The sequence below is a fragment of the Ranitomeya variabilis genome, chromosome 3 (assembly GCF_051348905.1).
Source record: "Ranitomeya variabilis isolate aRanVar5 chromosome 3, aRanVar5.hap1, whole genome shotgun sequence".
Classification (NCBI taxonomy): Eukaryota; Metazoa; Chordata; class Amphibia; order Anura; family Dendrobatidae; genus Ranitomeya; species Ranitomeya variabilis.
Window position 1 is genome coordinate 57,693,000 of NC_135234.1, and position 18,720 is coordinate 57,711,719.

Below are 18,720 nucleotides of genomic sequence, written 5' to 3' on the forward strand. Positions count from 1 at the left end.
TGCAAAACTGACTGATAGTCGAACTATTCATAATTCCCTTCACCTTGACTAAATCCCCAGTTCTAGCAGCTGAAAAACATCCCAAAAGCATTACACTGCCTCCATCATGCTTCACTGTGGGTAAAGTATTCTTTTGGTGTTGACTTTGCACCAAACATATATTTTGGAATTATAGCCAAATAGTTCAACCTTAGGCTCCTCAGACTATTACATGTTTTCCCATACACTGTCACTAGGATACCGCGAAAGGGAGGGTCCAGAACACTGCGATGTCTGGTTTCAGGCACTACTGCACTGGTTAGAAGTACTTCATCATAGCTAGCAGTACAAGGGTTAATCTGTTCAGTTGAGGCTCCTGGAGAATTCCTACTTGGATTGTCTCAGCTGTTCAATGTTGGCGACTCACCTCTGCTGTATATGCTCGCCTCAGGAACTTAAGGATTGCCAGTGTAACTTCTTACTGTTAGTTAGGGTACTGTCACACTCTGCAACTTTCCAACGATCACGACCAGCGATACGACCTGGCCGTGATCGTTGGAAAGTCGTTGTGTCCCGGGTAACCAGGGTAAACATCGGGTTACTAAGCGCAGGGCCGCGCTTAGTAACCCGATGTTTACCCTGGTTACCAGCATAAAAGTAAAAAAAAAAAAAACATACATACTCACATTCCGGTGTCCTTCAGGTCCCTTGCCGTCTGCTTCCCACTCTGACTGACTGCCGCCGTAAAGTGAAAGCAGATCACAGCGGTGTCGTCACCGCTGTGACGTCACCGCTGTGATCTGCTCTTACTTTCCGGCCAGGAGTCAGTAAGAGAGGGAAGCAGACAGCAAGGGACCTGAAGGACACCGGAATGTGAGTATGTACGTTTTTTGTTTTTTTTTTACTTTTACGCTGGTAACCACGGTAAACATCGGGTTACTAAGCGCAGCCCTGCGCTTAGTAACCCGATGTTTACCCTGGTTACAAGCGAACGCATCGCTGGATCGCTGTCACACACAACGATCCAGCGATGACAGCGGGAGATCCAGCGACGAAAGAAAGTTCCAAACGATCTGCTACGACGTACGATTCTCAGCAGGGTCCCTGATCGCTGCTGCGTGTCAGACACTGCGATATCGTATGGATATCGCTGGAACGTCACGGATCGTACCGTTGTAGCGATCAAAGTGCCACTGTGTGACAGTACCCTAACTGTCAGTGTTATTTCTGGAGTTGGAGGTGTTGTTCATGTTTGGTTTTGGCATTTGGAGATTGTTCAGGATATTGTTGCTTGGAGTTTTGTCTGTGTGCATATCCTTATTCTCTCCTATTTGGTTTCTCCTTCCTTTACGTTCCCTGTGTCCCACTCTGTTGTTTGATGTGTGTATTTTGTATGTTTATTATTTTCATTTATTCTGACAGATATGACCAGGAAACAACCGGACTTTTCCAAATGGTCCAGTCTGCCCAATGAGGCATTTGATACCTTAAATAAATATTTTGCTTCTGCACCGATTCTTTTACAGCCTGTCATCAATGAGCTGTTCATTATAGAGGCTGATGTGCCTGAAGTGGGGATGGGGACTGCATTGTCGCAGGGTGCATCTCCAAGTAAATGGCATCTGTGTGCATGCTTTTGTAGAGTGGCAACATTTCTTGGATGGGGCTGTACGTCTGGTCATGGTAATCATGATCATGAAAATTTTTTACATTTGGAATCTGCTAAGCGTTTGATACCTAAACAGGCAAGATGGTCATTGCTGCTCACCAGTTTCAACTTTTTCTGGTTGTTTCCCTGGGGGTGAAGACAATTGTAAACCGTTCCTATATTACAGAAAGGGGTAGTTATTGCAACTACAGCTGTGTGAAAAAGTGCTTTGCCTCCTTGCTGATTTCCTGTTCTAAGGGCCAGCTCCAGGTTTTCGTGGGCCCCGGGCGAAAGAATCTCAGTGGGCCTCTTTAACACTTACCACAATTCATGATGCACAGATACAGCAGAGAAATATAAGTGTAGTACAATGCATTGATTTCACTTACTTCTTGCATTACATGAGTGATATCAATAGCTCAGAAACCGAACAGCATAGTCCTCCATACAGTATTATGGGCACCACACAGTGCTCCATACAAAATAATGATCCCCATATAATGCTCCGTACATAATGGGCCCCATTTAATGCTTCATACAAAATGAGTCCTATATATTGGTAAAGACAAAAGAAAAAATCCAGCTCACCATAGTTGTAGTCCCTGGAGGCTCGGAGCACGGAAACACTGTGTCAAGGCGTGAGGAATGCAGGAAATAGAAAAAAATCCAGCTCAACGAGGTGGTGAAAAAGCAAAGTCTTGGTACTTTATTCACTTCATATCAAAAAATAGAGGATAAAACAACAGCACAATATAATTAAAAACACTATCTACGCGTTTCTGGTGACATAGCACCCTTAGTCATGATAACTTTAGTGCAGCCTGTTCTATGCTTTTATGCTAGCAACCAGTAGGCACACCGGTGCTATAACTAATTACAAAAAGTAATCTAGTCAAAATGAAAAACACATGATAGTGTGTGCAAGCTGCAATTAGTTGCACAAGACAGATAGAAAAAAAAGGCACAGAAAAAAAAAACACAACAAGCAGACTACATATATACTTTGGCTATATAAAGGGAAATACAAAATACATATATGTCATTCCATAATAATTCGTTGTTTACAAATGAAGCATGTAGAGTTATGTGACATATAATAATAAATATCCAAAAAGTTTTTGATATATCAAATTCTTTATGAAGTAGCTGGAAGAAAATGATTGGAGCAATGTCATAATTAGTGTTGAGCATTCCGATGCTGCAAGTATCGGGTATCGGCCGATACTTGCTGTATCGGAATTCCGATACCGGGATTCCGATACTCTTGTGGTATCGGGTATCGGGTATCGCAACAACATTAATGTTAAAATGTGTAAAAGAGAGAATTAAAATAAAAAATATCGCTATACTCACCTCTCCGACGCAGCCGGGACTTCAGCGAGGGAACCGGCAGCGTTGTTTGTTTAAAATTCGCGCTATTACTTGGTTACGTGAATTCCCGGCTTGTGATTGGTCAGGTCGGCCACGTTGCCGGGACGCGGACCAATCACAGCAAGCCGTGACGAAATTACGTCACGGCTTGCTGTGATTGGTCCGCGTCCCGGCAATATGGCCGCCCTGACCAATCACAAGCCGTGACGTCACGGGAGGCTGGACACGCGCCCATTTTAAAATGAGCGCGTCCAGCCTCCCGGCTTGTGATTGGTTGACCGCGGCGCAACCAATCACAAGCCGTGACGTCACGGGAGGCTGGACACGCGCCCATTTTAAAATGAGCGCGTCCAGCCTCCCGGCTTGTGATTGGTTGACCGCGGCGCAACCAATCACAAGCCGTGACGTCACGGGAGGCTGGACACGCGCCCATTTTAAAATGAGCGCGTGTCCAGCCTCCCGTGACGTCACGGCTTGTGATTGGTCAGGGCGGCCATATTGCCGGGACGCGGACCAATCACAGCAAGCCGTGACGTAATTTCGTCACGGCTTGCTGTGATTGGTCCGCGTCCCGGCAACATGGCCGACCTGACCAATCACAAGCCGGGAATTCACGTAACCAAGTAATAGCGCGAATTTTAAACAAACAACGCTGCCGGTTCCCTCGCTGAGGTCCCGGCTGCGTCGGACAGGTGAGTATAGCGATATTTTTTATTTTAATTCTTTCTTTTACACATTTATATGGTTCCCAGGGCCTGAAGGAGAGTTTCCTCTCCTTCAGACCCTGGGAACCATCAGGAATACCGTCCGATACCTGAGTCCCATTGACTTGTATTGGTATCGGGTATCGGTATCGGATTGGATCCGATACTTTGCCGGTATCGGCCGATACTTTCCGATACCGATACTTTCAAGTATCGGACGGTATCGCTCAACACTAGTCATAATGAAAGACCTGTTGGGTGTTTCATTTATATGTTCCAAGATAATCATTCGAAGAGAATTTTTATTCAAAGAAGATTTATACACAGGATCTTGAGCGATCTCTAAATCGGAGACCTATGAAGATATATAAATAAATAAAGAATTCTAATTATTGGCATGATGATGGTTATAAAAATACAAAAAATGATTAAAGAGACAGGTATAAATTTACTGAATAAAAAACCTATGAACTGCATTAAAGACATTCGGGGGCAAAAAGGAACGTGAAACAATGGAGCAGCGGTCAGCTACACAGAGAGGAGGAGAACATCGCAAATCTGTAGATCTGACAGGTGAGTTTGAGCACCATAAAGGTGCTGATACCTGTCATTAAGAAAAAAAAAATATATTTTGTTAGTATACATACTTAATGAGACACCTCGATTGTATATGAAGACCTGTATCCGACAAAAGCTGCAGAAAAGAAAAATTACATAAATAATAATATTACACACCAATAGGGAGTGATGTCGATACGAGCATTAGCTGGAACGCCCAAACCATGTCTGGAAACCGATGTCCGGCGAAAGCAGAAAAATGGAGATAGCACTACATATTGCAATTTTCCCGAAAAAAAAAAAAAATTAAGTTATATACGTTTTAAGGAAAATGACACTAATAGAAAAGCATGATGTCCTTTCTCTTATTGAGACCATGAGGTATTCTGGTCCCCAATTTAAAGATCCACCAAGTCTCCCTGTTTCTAAGGGTAATCTCAGTATCTCCTCCTCTAAAGGGTCTGTGTGTCCTCTCAATTGCGTAAACTTTTAATGAATTGAGGTTCGATTGATGTTGGTTAATAAAATGTTGTGACACTTGTGATATATTTCTATGGGTGTTACCATTTTCCACATCATAAATATGCTCACGAATTCTTGTTTTAAGTGGACGTATCGTGCTCCCCACATACTTAAGATGGCAAATTGTGCATTCTATAATGTAAACCACGTTGGTGGTGTTACAATTAAGGAATGTTTTGATTTGGTACGTTTTTTGGTTGTTTGCATCCGTGAAGTCGGAGCATTTCTGTGTAAATTTACAGATTTTACAGATTGAGGCACCACATTTGTGGAAGCCCTTAATGTTAAGCCAGTTGGAAGGCTGAGCATGGGATGTGTTTAAAGAGCTGGGTGATAAACTAAAGCCCAATGATGGTGCTTTTCTTGACACAATTCTGCATCCGTGTTTTAATATGGACGCAATATCAGGATCTTCCCGTAAGATGGTTAGGTTGTTTCTCATCAGTTTACTGATAGAAGCAAATTGGTTGCTATATTGAAAGACAACAGTAATAGGGTTAGTGGAGCCTGTTTTTTTATTCTGTTTTGATTTAAACCGTGGTTTTTTCTCCACTATTTTTTCCGCCCTTTGTAAATACCCTTTGCTGTAACCTCTCTGTGTGAGTCTTGCTTTGATTTCCTCAACCTCTCTAGAATAATCTTCCTGTGTGCTGCAATTTCGTTTTGCCCTAACCATTTCCCCCACAGGTATGCTTTTGATTGTATGCTTAGGATGATGACTGTTTGCCCTCAATATTGTATTCCCCGCTGTATTTTTTCTAAAAGTTGATGTCACTACAGGAATGTTATTTACACCTTTGAGTTTTAGGTCCAGGAACTCTATGCTTGTGTGTTCCTGGCGAGCGGTGAAACTTAAATTAAACAGATTACTGTTGAAGTAGTCAATTAAGTTATGTACGGTAGATACATCGGAATTCCACACCATGATGATGTCATCGATGTATCTACCGTACCAAAATATGCAGTCCTTGAATGGATTCTCTACGTTGAAAATATATGACTCCTCCCACCAGCTCATCACCAAATTGGCGAGAGATGGTGAGTACTTGGCCCCCATTGAGACACCGCTGATTTGCATATAATAAATTTGATTAAAGCAGAAAAAATTGGTGGTCATGAGAAAATGGGTAACCTCTATTATGTAAAATTGGAGATCCGGGGGGAAATCACTATATTTTTCCATATGAAATTTTAATGCATACAATGCTATCTCGTGTGGTATGGACGTGTACAATGAAACGACGTCCGAAGTGATCCATGAATAGTTAGGTTGCCATGTCAAGTCTTTCATGATATTAAGGACATCTGTACTGTCCCTAAGATAACCAGGTGTCCTCTGGACGAGAGGCTGGAGGAGCAGATCTAACCACTCCCCCAGTCTCTCACCCAGGGACCCAATGCCTGAGACAATGCAGCACACAGGAAGATTATTCTAGAGAGGTTGAGGAAATCAAAGCAAGACTCACACAGAGAGGTTACAGCAAAGGGTATTTACAAAGGGCGGAAAAAATAGTGGAGAAAAAACCACGGTTTAAATCAAAACAGAATAAAAAAACAGGCTCCACTAACCCTATTACTGTTGTCTTTCAATATAGCAACCAATTTGCTTCTATCAGTAAACTGATGAGAAACAACCTAACCATCTTACGGGAAGATCCTGATATTGCGTCCATATTAAAACACGGATGCAGAATTGTGTCAAGAAAAGCACCATCATTGGGCTTTAGTTTATCACCCAGCTCTTTAAACACATCCCATGCTCAGCCTTCCAACTGGCTTAACATTAAGGGCTTCCACAAATGTGGTGCCTCAATCTGTAAAATCTGTAAATTTACACAGAAATGCTCCGACTTCACGGATGCAAACAACCAAAAAACGTACCAAATCAAAACATTCCTTAATTGTAACACCACCAACGTGGTTTACATTATGGAATGCACAATTTGCCATCTTAAGTATGTGGGGAGCACGATACGTCCACTTAAAACAAGAATTCGTGAGCATATTTATGATGTGGAAAATGGTAACACCCATAGAAATATGTCACAAGTGTCACAACATTTTATTAACCAACATCAATCGAACCTCAATTCATTAAAAGTTTACGCAATTGAGAGGACACACAGACCCTTTAGAGGAGGAGATACTGAGATTACCCTTAGAAACAGGGAGACTTGGTGGATCTTTAAATTGGGGACCAGAATACCTCATGGTCTCAATAAGAGAAAGGACATCATGCTTTTCTATTAGTGTCATTTTCCTTAAAACGTATATAACTTAATTTTTTTTTTTTCCGGGAAAATTGCAATATGTAGTGCTATCTCCATTTTTCTGCTTTCGCCGGACATCGGTTTCCAGACATGGTTTGGGCGTTCCAGCTAATGCTCGTATCGACATCACTCCCTATTGGTGTGTAATATTATTATTTATGTAATTTTTCTTTTCTGCAGCTTTTGTCGGATACAGGTCTTCATATACAATCGAGGTGTCTCATTAAGTATGTATACTAACAAAATATATATTTTTTTTCTTAATGACAGGTATCAGCACCTTTATGGTGCTCGAACTCACCTGTCAGATCTACAGATTTGCGATGTTCTCCTCCTCTCTGTGTAGCTGACCGCTGCTCCATTGTTTCACGTTCCTTTTTGCCCCCGAATGTCTTTAACCCCTTAGTGACAGAGCCAATTTGGTACTTAATGACCGAGCCAATTTTTACAATTCTGACCAGTGTCACTTTATGAGGTTATAACTCTGGAACGCTTTATCGGATCCCGCTGATTCTGAGATTGTTTTTTCGTGACATGTTGTACTTCAAGTTAGTGGTAACATTTCTTCGATATTACTTGCGATTATTTATGAAAAAAATGGAAATATGGCGAAAATTTTTAAAATTTTGCAATTTTCAAACTTTGTATTTTTATGCCCTTAAATCAGAGAGATATGTCACAAAAAATAGTTAATAAATAACATTTCTCACATGTCTACTTTACATCAGCACAATTTTGGAAACAATTTTTTTTTTTGTTAGGGAGTTATAAGGGTTAAAAGTTGACCAGCAATTTCTCATTTTTACAACACCATGTTTTTTTTAGGGACCACATCACCTTTGAAGTGATTTTGAGGGGTCTATATGATAGAAAATAACCAAGTGTGACACCATTCTAAAAACTGCACCCCTCAAGCTGCTCAAAACCACATTCAAGAAGTTTATTAACCCTTTACGTACTTCACAGGAACTAAAACAATGTGGAAGAAAAAAATTAACATTTTACTTTTTTTTGCAAACATTTTACTTCAGAACCATTTTTTTTAATTTTCACAAGTGTAAAAACAGAAATTTAACCACAAATTTTGTTGTGCAATTTTTCCTGAGTACGCCGATACCCCATATGTGGAGGTAAACCACTGTTTGGGCGCACCGCAGAGCTTGGAAGTGAAGGAGCACCGTTTGACTGTTTCAATGCAGAATTGGCTGGAATTGAGATCGGACGCCATGTCGCGTTTGGAGAGCCCCTAATGTGCCTAAACAGTGGAAACCCCCCACAAGTGACACCATTTTGGAAACTAGACCCCCCAAGCAACTTATCTAGATGTGTGGTGAGCACTTTGAACCCCCAAGTGCTTCACAGAAGTTTATAACGTAGAGCCGTGAAAATAAAAAATCGCATTTGTTTTCACAAAAATGATTTTTTCGCCCACAAATTCTTATTTTCACAAGGGTAACAGGAGAAATTAGACCACAAAAGTTGTTGTGCAATTTCTCCTGAGTACGTCGATACCCCATATGTGGAGGTAAACCACTGTTTGGGCGCACCGCAGAGCTTGGAAGTGAAGGAGCACCGTTTGACTTTTTCAATGCAGAATTGGCTGGAATTGAGATCGGATGCCATGTCGCGTTTGGAGAGCCCCTGATGTGCCTAAACAGTGGAAACCCCCCACAAGTGATACCATTTTGGAAACTAGACCCCCCAAGGAACTTATCTAGATGTGTGGTGAGCACTTTGAACCCCCAAGTGCTTCACAGAAGTTTATAACGTAGAGCCGTGAAAATAAAAAATCTCATTTTTTCTACAAAAATGATCTTTTTGCCCCCAAATTTTTATTTTCACAAGGGTAACGGGAGAAATTAGACCACAAAAGTTGTTGTGCAATTTCTCCTGAGTACGTCGATACCCCATATATGGGGGTAAACCACTGTTTGGGCGCACCGCAGAGCTTGGAAGTGAAGGAGCACCGTTTGACTTTTTCAATGCAGAATTGGCTGGAATTGAGATCGGATGCCATGTCGCGTTTGGAGAGTCCCTGATGTGCCTAAACAGTGGAAACCCCCCACAAGTGATACCATTTTGGAAACTAGACCCCCCAAGGAACTTATCTAGATGTGTGGTGAGCACTTTGAACCCCCAAGTGCTTCACAGAAGTTTATAACGTAGAGCCGTGAAAATAAAAAATCTCATTTTTTCTACAAAAATGATCTTTTTGCCCCCAAATTTTTATTTTCACAAGGGTAACAGGAGAAATTAGACCACAAAAGTTGTTTTGCAATTTCTCCTGAGTACGTCGATACCCCATATATGGGGGTAAACCACTGTTTGGGCGCACCGCAGAGCTTGGAAGAGAAGGAGTGTCGTTTTACTTTTTCAATGTAGAATTGGCTGGAATTGAGATCGGACGCCATGTCACGTTTGGAGAGCCGCTGATGTGCCTAAACAGTAGAGACCCCCCACATATGACACCATTTTGGAAACTAGACCCCTTAAGGAACTTATCTAGATGTGTGGTGAGCACTTTAAACCCCCAGGTGCTTCACAGAAGTTTATAACGTAGAGCCGTGAAAATAAAAAAATCGCATTTTTTCTACAAAAATGATCTTTTTGCCTCCAAATTTTTATTTTACCAAGGGTAACAGGAGAAAATGGACCCCAGAAGCTGTTGTACAATTTGTCTTGAGTACGCCGACACCCCATATGTGGGGGTAAACCACTGTTTGGGCGCATGGCTGAGCTCGGAAGCAAAGGAGCGCCATTTGACTTTTCAATGCAAAATTGACTGGAATTGAGATCGGACGCCATGTCGCGTTTGGAGAGCCCCTGATGTGCCTAAACAGCAGAAACCCCCCAAAAGTGACCCCATTTTGGAAACTAGACCCCCCATGGAACTTATCTAGATGTGTAGTGAGAACTTTGAATGCCCAAGTGCATCACAGAAGTTTATAATGCAGAGTCGTGAAAATAAAAAATATATATTTTTTAACAATAAAGATTTTTTAGCCCCCAAGTTTTTATTTTCACAAGGGTAACAAGAGAAATTGGACCCCAAAAGTTGTTGTCCAATTTGTCCTGAGTATGCTGGTACCCCATATGTGGGGGTAAACCACTGTTTGGGCGCATGGCAGAGCTCGGAAGGGAAGGAGTGCCATTTTGGAATGCAGACTTTGATAGAATTGTCTGCGGGCGTTATGTTGCCTTTGCAGACCCCTAATGTACCTAAACAGTAGAAACCCCCAACAAGTGACCCCATTTTGGAAAATAGACCCCCCAAGGAACTTATCTAGATATGTGGTGAGAACTTTGAATGCCCAAGTGCTTCACAGAAGTTTATAATGCAGAGTAGTGAAAATAAAAAATATTTTTTTTCCCACAAAAAAGATTTTTTTAGCCCCCAAATTTTTATTTTCACAAGGGTAACAAGAGAAATTGGACCCCAAAAGTTGTTGTCCAATTTGTCCTGAGTATGCTGGTACCCCATATGTGGGGGTAAACCACTGTTTGGGCGCACGGCAGAGCTCGGAAGGGAAGGAGCGCCATTTTGCAATGCAGACTTTGATAGAATTGTCTGCGGGCGTTATGTTGCGTTTGCAGACCCCTAATGTACCTAAACAGTAGAAACCCCCACAAGTGACCAAATTTTGGAAACTAGACCCCCTAAGGAACTTATCTAGATATGTGGTGAGAACTTTGAAAGCTCAAGTGCTTCACAGAAATTTATAATGCAGAGTAGTGAAAATAAAAAAATATATTTTTTTCCAACAAAAAAGATTTTTAGCCCCCAAGTTTTTATTTTCACAAGGGTAACAGGAGAAATTGGACCCCAAAAGTTGTTGTCCAATTTATCCCGAGTACGCTGATCCCCCATATGTGGGGGTAAACCACTGTTTGGGCGCACGGCAGAGCTCAGAAGGGAGGGAGTACCATTTGACTTTTTTAGCGCAAAATTGGCTGTCGTGTTTGGAGACCCCCTGATGTACCTAAACAGTGGAAACCCCCCAATTCTAACTCCAACCCTAACCCCAACACAGCCCTAACCCTAATCTCAACCCGATCCATAATCCTAATCACAACCCTAACGATAATCACAACCCTAACCCCAAAACAGCCCTAATCTCAACCCTAACCATAACCCTAATCAAAACCCTAAATCCAACACACCCCTAACCCTAATCCCAACCGACGCAAGTGTGAAAGAAGCCTTAGGCTACTTTCAGACATAGCGCATTTTTGAGCGCTATTTTGCGGGCGCTTTTCAAAAATGCGCAATGTCATTTTCGTCTGCCGGCAAAGTGAATGAGAAATTCACTTTGCCGTTCAGACACACCGCAAAAAAACGCGGCGCTTTTGTCTGCAAACACGCCGGCGTAAAAAGAATTGACATGTCAATTCTTTACGCAGCGGCGTGTCTGCGTATCCCCCTAGGGCCCCATATTACCTTCCACACACAGCGCCTTTGTCCTGGGTGTCGGCGTCTTTGTACGGAGGGGTTGACACCCAGGACCGGACGTGACGTCGGACAGGAAGAGGGAAGCCCCCGCCCCCCAGTGAAGCAGCATGGAGTCCTTCTGTGTGTGTGTGTGTGCGTGTGTGTGCGTGTGTGTGCGTGTGTGTGTCCCCATGCGACGCTAGTGCCACCATTGTGCTAAGTCGCCGTATGGGACTACTACTCCCATCCGGTATTAGGATGGGAGAGTTGTCCCTGTGTCCGGCGACTTAGCACAATTGTAAAGTTACACAAAACACCTACACACAATACACATACATGACACACAGTACATACAACATATAACACAGAGTATATACTCACCAACAGCACACTTGTAGGCGAAGCCCTCGATCCTCCAGGAAAAAATCCAAAAATAATAAACCAAATTCATACTCCCTGTCCGCAGAATCCATAAAACGAGTGTCCCACGCCGATCGGCTGCTCTCCGGCGATACACTGCCAGGAGCGAAGCTCCTAGCAGTGTATCGCGTACTGTTCCGGAGTTCAATGACTCCGGCGTCTCGGTTAACAGCAGTACAGCTGCGTTGAACTTTCCCACGCAGCACTGCCGTTAAGCGAGAGTGCCGGGGTCAATGACCGCCGGTAAACTCGCTCGCACATGCGCAGTGACACACCGACAGGAACTATGGCTCCTGTCAGTGTGTTGCTGCAGCCGTGGAGAGCAGACATATCTCTGGATGTGTCTGTTCTCCATGGAAAATCTTGATACGTGGCACTTAAATATGTGGCAATTAAATACGTGACACGTGGCACTTATACGTGATACGTGTCACTTAAATACGTGGCACTGAAATACGTGATACGTGGCACTTTGATACGTGGCACGTGTCTCTTAAATACGTGGCACGTGAAACTGAAAGATGTGGCACGTGGCACTTTGATACGTGGCACGTGGCACTTTGATACGTGGCACGTGGCACTGAAATATGTGGCACGTGGCACTGAAATATGTGGCACGTGGCACTTTGATACGTGGCACGTGGCACTTTGATACGTGGCACGTGGCACTTTGATACGTGGCACTGAAATATGTGGCACGTGGCACTTTGATACGTGGCACGTGTCACTTAAATACGTGGCACGTGGCACTGAAATATGTGGCACGTGGCACTTTGATACGTGGCACGTGTCTCTTAAATACGTGGCACGTGGCACTGAAAGATGTGGCACGTGGCACTTTGATACGTGGCACGTGGCACTTTGATACGTGGCACGTGGCACTGAAATATGTGGCACGTGGCACTTTGATACGTGGCACGTGGCACTTTGATACGTGGCACGTGGCACTTTGATACGTGGCACGTGGCACTTTGATACGTGGCACTTTGATACGTGGCACTGAAATATGTGGCACGTGGCACTTTGATACGTGGCACGTGTCACTTAAATACGTGGCACGTGGCACTGAAATATGTGGGACACGTTGCACAAAAAAGTTACATGTAGTTTTTTTTGTGTCGACGGTCCGCCGAAGCACGACGCATCCGTCGCACGACGGATGCGACATGTGGCAATCCGTCGCAATGCGTCGCTAATGCAAGCCAATGGAGAAAAAACGCATCCTGCAAGCACTTTTGCAGGATGCGTTTTTTCTCCAACGACGCATTGCGACGGAAGCCAAAAAACGCTAGTGTGAAAGTAGCCTAACCCTAGCCCTAACCCTAACCCTAAATTTAGCCCCAACCCTAACCCTAACCCTAACTCTAACCCTAACTCTAACCCTAACCCTAACCCTAACCCTAATTTTAGCCCCAACTTGTCTTCTCCTGCCGGCCGGCAGATGGCAGCAGATGGCGGGCGCACTGCGCATGCGCCCGCCATGATGAAAAAGCCGGCCGGCAGGAGAAGACAGAAGAGGACCCAGGGACCCCGGGTGAGTATGATAGGGTCCCCGAATCCCCCTATTTCTCTGTCCTCTGATGTGCGATCACATCAGAGGACAGAGAAATAACTGATCGCTTTTTTTTTTTTTTTTTTTTTTTTTGCGGTCGCCGGTAAACTGTTAATTACCGGCGATCGCAAAGCAGGGGTCGGTGCAAATCGACCCCGATCATGTTCTTTGGGGTCTCGGCTACCCCCGGCAGCCGAGACCCCAAAGAACATCCGGGTGCCGGGCGGCGGGGGTACTGCGCGTGCGCCCGCCATTTTTTCCCGGAAAAAAGATGGCGGCGCCCATGGGGAGACACGAGGAGCACCGGGGGAGGTAGGTAAGTATTGGGGGGCTATTGGGGGCCATCGGGGACCACATTTCTCTGTCCTCCGATGTGCGATCACATCGGAGGACAGAGAAATTAAACGGCAAATCGCGTTTTTTTTTTTTTTGTTGCGACCGCCGGTAAACGGTTAATTACCGGCGATCGCAACTCGGGGGTCGGTAAAAACCCCCCGAATCATGTTCTCTGGGGTCTCGGCTACCCTCGGCAACCGAGACCCCAGAGAAAATCCGACTCTGGGGGGCGCTATTCACTTTTTCCACAGCGCCGTTAATTAACGGCGCTGTGGTTTAAGTACCCTTAGCGGCCGCCGTTAAAAGGCGTATCGGCGGTCGTTAAGGGGTTAATGCAGTTCATAGGTTTTTTATTCAGTAAATTTATACCTGTCTCTTTAATCATTTTTTGTATTTTTATAACCATCATCATGCCAATAATTAGAATTCTTTATTTATTTATATATCTTCATAGGTCTCCGATTTAGAGATCGCTCAAGATCCTGTGTATAAATCTTCTTTGAATAAAAATTCTCTTCGAATGATTATCTTGGAACATATAAATGAAACACCCAACAGGTCTTTCATTATGACATTGCTCCAATCATTTTCTTCCAGCTACTTCATAAAGAATTTGATATATCAAAAACTTTTTGGATATTTATTATTATATGTCACATAACTCTACATGCTTCATTTGTAAACAACGAATTATTATGGAATGACATATATGTATTTTGTATTTCCCTTTATATAGCCAAAGTATATATGTAGTCTGCTTGTTGTGTTTTTTTTTTTCTGTGCCTTTTTTTTCTATCTGTCTTGTGCAACTAATTGCAGCTTGCACACACTATCATGTGTTTTTCATTTTGACTAGATTACTTTTTGTAATTAGATATAGCACCGGTGTGCCTACTGGTTGCTAGCATAAAAGCATAGAACAGGCTGCACTAAAGTTATCATGACTAAGGGTGCTATGTCACCAGAAACGCGTAGATAGTGTTTTTAATTATATTGTGCTGTTGTTTTATCCTCTATTTTTTGATATGAAGTGAATAAAGTACCAAGACTTTGCTTTTTCACCACCTCGTTGAGCTGGATTTTTTTCTATTTCCTATATATTGGTCCATATACAATGAGCCCCATATATTGCCCCATACATAATATCCCCCATATAATGCTTCAAACAGTATAATGGGCCCCTTATATTGCTCCATGCAGTAGAATAGACCCCATATAATGCTCAATACAGCATAATGGGTCCTATATAATACTCCAAACAGTATAATGAGCCCTGTATAGTGCTCAATACAGTATAATGGATCTCATATAATGCTCCATACATAATGATCCCCATATAATGCTCCATACAGAATGGGCCCCATATAATGCTCCATACATAATGATCCCCATATATTGCTTCATACACAATTAGACCCATTTATTGCTCCATACACAAAGAGCCCCATATATAGCTCCTTACATACTGTTCCCCATATAATGCTCCATACAGTATATGATGGGCCCCATATATTGCTCTATATATAATGGGCCCCATATCATGCTCCAGTACTGTATATGATGGGCCCAATATCATACTCCAGTATATGATGGGCCCCATATAATGCTCCAAACAGTATATAATGGGTTCCATATATTGCTCTGTAATGGGCCCCATTTATTGCTCCATACATACAGGGCTCTATATAATGCTCCATACAGTATATGATGGGCTCCATATATTGCTCCATGCACATTGAGCCTCATATAATGCTCCACACATAATGAGCCCCATATAATGCTCCATACATAATGGGCCTCCTATAATGCTTCATACCTAATGAGCCCTATATATTGCTTTGTACTCAATTAGACCTATTTATTGCTCCATACACAATGAGCCCAATATATTGCTCCTGACATAATGTTCCCCATATGATGCCCCATACAGTATATGATGGGCCCCATATTTTGCTCTATATATAATGGGCCCCATATGATGGGCCTCATATGATGTTCCATATATAATGAGCCTCATGTGATGCTCCAGTATATAATGGGCCCCATATAATGCTTCAAACATAAAAAATGAAATACTCACCTCTCCTCGCTGGCTGCTGCTCTGCTCCAGACTCCTCAGGGATGCTGTCTTCTGGCTCTCTGTACTGTGTCTGTTCAGGTTGGGGGTGCACAGATGTGATGTCATTGCACCCTCTGACCTCAAACGTCACAGGGTCAGAAGAGGCGGAAGATGCTGCAGTGCAGGAATGGGGAGAGGTAAGTATTGCAAGTACCCGACCCATGAGCAAGCGGCGGGAGGCCCACTCGCAGGCACTGGCACTGGACCCCCATAGTGCTCCTGTGTCTCCGATGGTGAGTGGTGCCCCTGCCTGCTCAGGGTCTCAGCACTTGCCCTGGGGCTGATGCCGGCCCTGCCTGTTCTTTTGCATGTTTGTCATACTTAAATGTTTCAGATCCTAAAACAAATTTAAATATTAGACAAAGATAACACAAGTAAACACAAAATTCAGTTTTTAAATGAAGGTCTTTATTATTAACAGAAAAAGAAATCCAAACATACAGGGGCCCAGTGCAAAAATGTGATTGCCCCTTAAACCTAATTAGAGATGAGTGAACCCTTGGATGTTCAGGGTCAGCGGGTTCGGCAAACAGTTAAAAAAAAGTTTGGTTCAGGTACCTGAACCCAGATCTCATTCACTTGAATAGGGGGCCTGAACATACAGGATTTCCACACTGTCATGTGCATGACAGCACCGCAAAAACTGCCTGTGATCGGTGGTAAAATCATTAGCGCTCGACATAAAGCCATGGTTCCCATGCTGTCAAATGACAGCATGATCTCGCAGCTGTTATCGGAGGTAAGGAGTCACTGGCATCGACAGGTGGAATTACTACTCCCATCAGGCTATGCCTGCTGCCGTTAATAACAGCGAGAGCAGGCATGGCTGATGGCAGTATTCATCAGCTGGCATCTGAGCTCTAAATAGATGATAATAATAAAAAGAAAAATGGCATGGGTTTCCCAGTATTTTTAATAACCAGCAAGGCAAAACTGAGCTGTCAGAGCTAGCAAGACCAGTTATCAAGAATAGAGGGGTCCCCATGACTCCCCATGCAGTTTTTTAAATTTATTTAAATAAATCATTTTTAAAAATTGATATTTTTGACAACCACCAAGCTAAAGCAGACAGCTGGGGGCTGGTATTTTCAGGCTGGTAAGGGGGCATGGATATTGCCCCCAACAGCCTAAATATAGCAGCCCACAAAAGGCACATCAATTAGATGTGCCAATTCTGGCGCTTTGCCCGTCTCTTCCCACTGGTACTTTGGCAGTGGCAAGTGGTGCTCATATTTGTGGGGTTGATGTCACCTTTGTAATATCTAGTGATATCAAGCCCACGGCTTAGTAATGGAGAGGCATCTAGATACATTTCTCCCTGTGAACTGTGGTGAACTCAGCATTGTACCGTGAGACTTTTTCTCACTGCATGTGACACTAGTCAATTCTCACGGCAAAGCCATGAGAAGTCAAGGAGTCCAAGGTCAGAAGCCAGGATGGTAAGTCATAAACAGAAGGGAGAGACTGAAGCGTAATCAGGTAACATTTTGAGGTCAGAATACAAGGAGGATAACGGATCAGATCAGAAAAAGTTAAACAAAACGAGGTCCAATGTCAGGCAATGAATGATCAAGCATACAGAACTCAAGGCACAAAGAGAACAATTCTCACTTTGCTGAATGTACATCTGGCAGAGGTGTAGGAGAAACAGCTCAGTTAAGTAGCATGGCAATCACCTGGAATAATGAACACTTGGAGACTGCCAGCGCCTTGCACTCGCAGATTGGATAGTTGAGCTTTCATTCAACACACTGACATCTCAGCACATCCTTGTACCAGACTGAATGACTGAGCTGTAAATCAAAGCACCGACAACTTCAGCACACCCCTGTACCAGATTGGATGGCTGAGCTGTCAATAACTGCATCCCAGACACACTTATGGGTGGAACCGTGACACTGTGCTAGTGGTCATCTCACCGAGGTCCCTGCAGTTCAGGGGCCAGGCTGGGAACGCAGCCTTAATGACCTGTGGTAACCACAATAACATCCTCGGTAGTCATTGAGGTTGAGCTCTCAGCAACTCATTCCCCAGTGGTTATCAGCCTGGAAGGTCGCATCTTATGCCATCACATTATTTCATTTTTCTTTATTTTTTTATTTTACCTCTAAAAATAATTTATTTGCTTCTCAATGGATTTGTACAGATTATGGGTGACATTAAAGGTGGAAAAAGTTTTGAAATTATGGGTGTACAGAGTTTTTTTAAGGGATGTAAAAGGCTCATAATTCTGATGACCTTATCCTCTGTAGTAGAGGTAATTTGTGGTCGCCTCTCCTGGGTCAGCCCTTACAACAGCAAGTTTATTTAAAGTGATTGATGGTATCTTCAAGGTTAAAAAAATTTTGTGGATTGACTGACCTTTATGTCTTAATGTAATGATGGACTATCGTTTCTCTTAGTTGGGTTGTTCTTGACATAATCTGACTTAGGACAACACAATTGAATTCTCGATGTGGCAGACCTGTTCATTGTAAGCCATCCCTAGATAACAAATTGATGAAGATGCCGACAGTGTCTAAAGTTGCTAACAAATTAAAATGCACTTTGTGGAATTAAAAAATACTGGGCAGAAATCACATTGAGTAAACACCAGTCTCGGACCTTCACAATGCTTTGATTTAAAACATTTGGGGAATACAACTGTTTAATTAAATCTAAGCATTGCGAAGGTCTGAGATGGATATTTATGCATCAACACCAGTTCTAATTGAGCTGCTACTCACCAGCGTGGCTCCCCAATTTTGTTTAAGCCGATGCATTTTGATTTGCTGCCTCTGTGATTGCTACACTCTATGGAGACTGGAAAGTA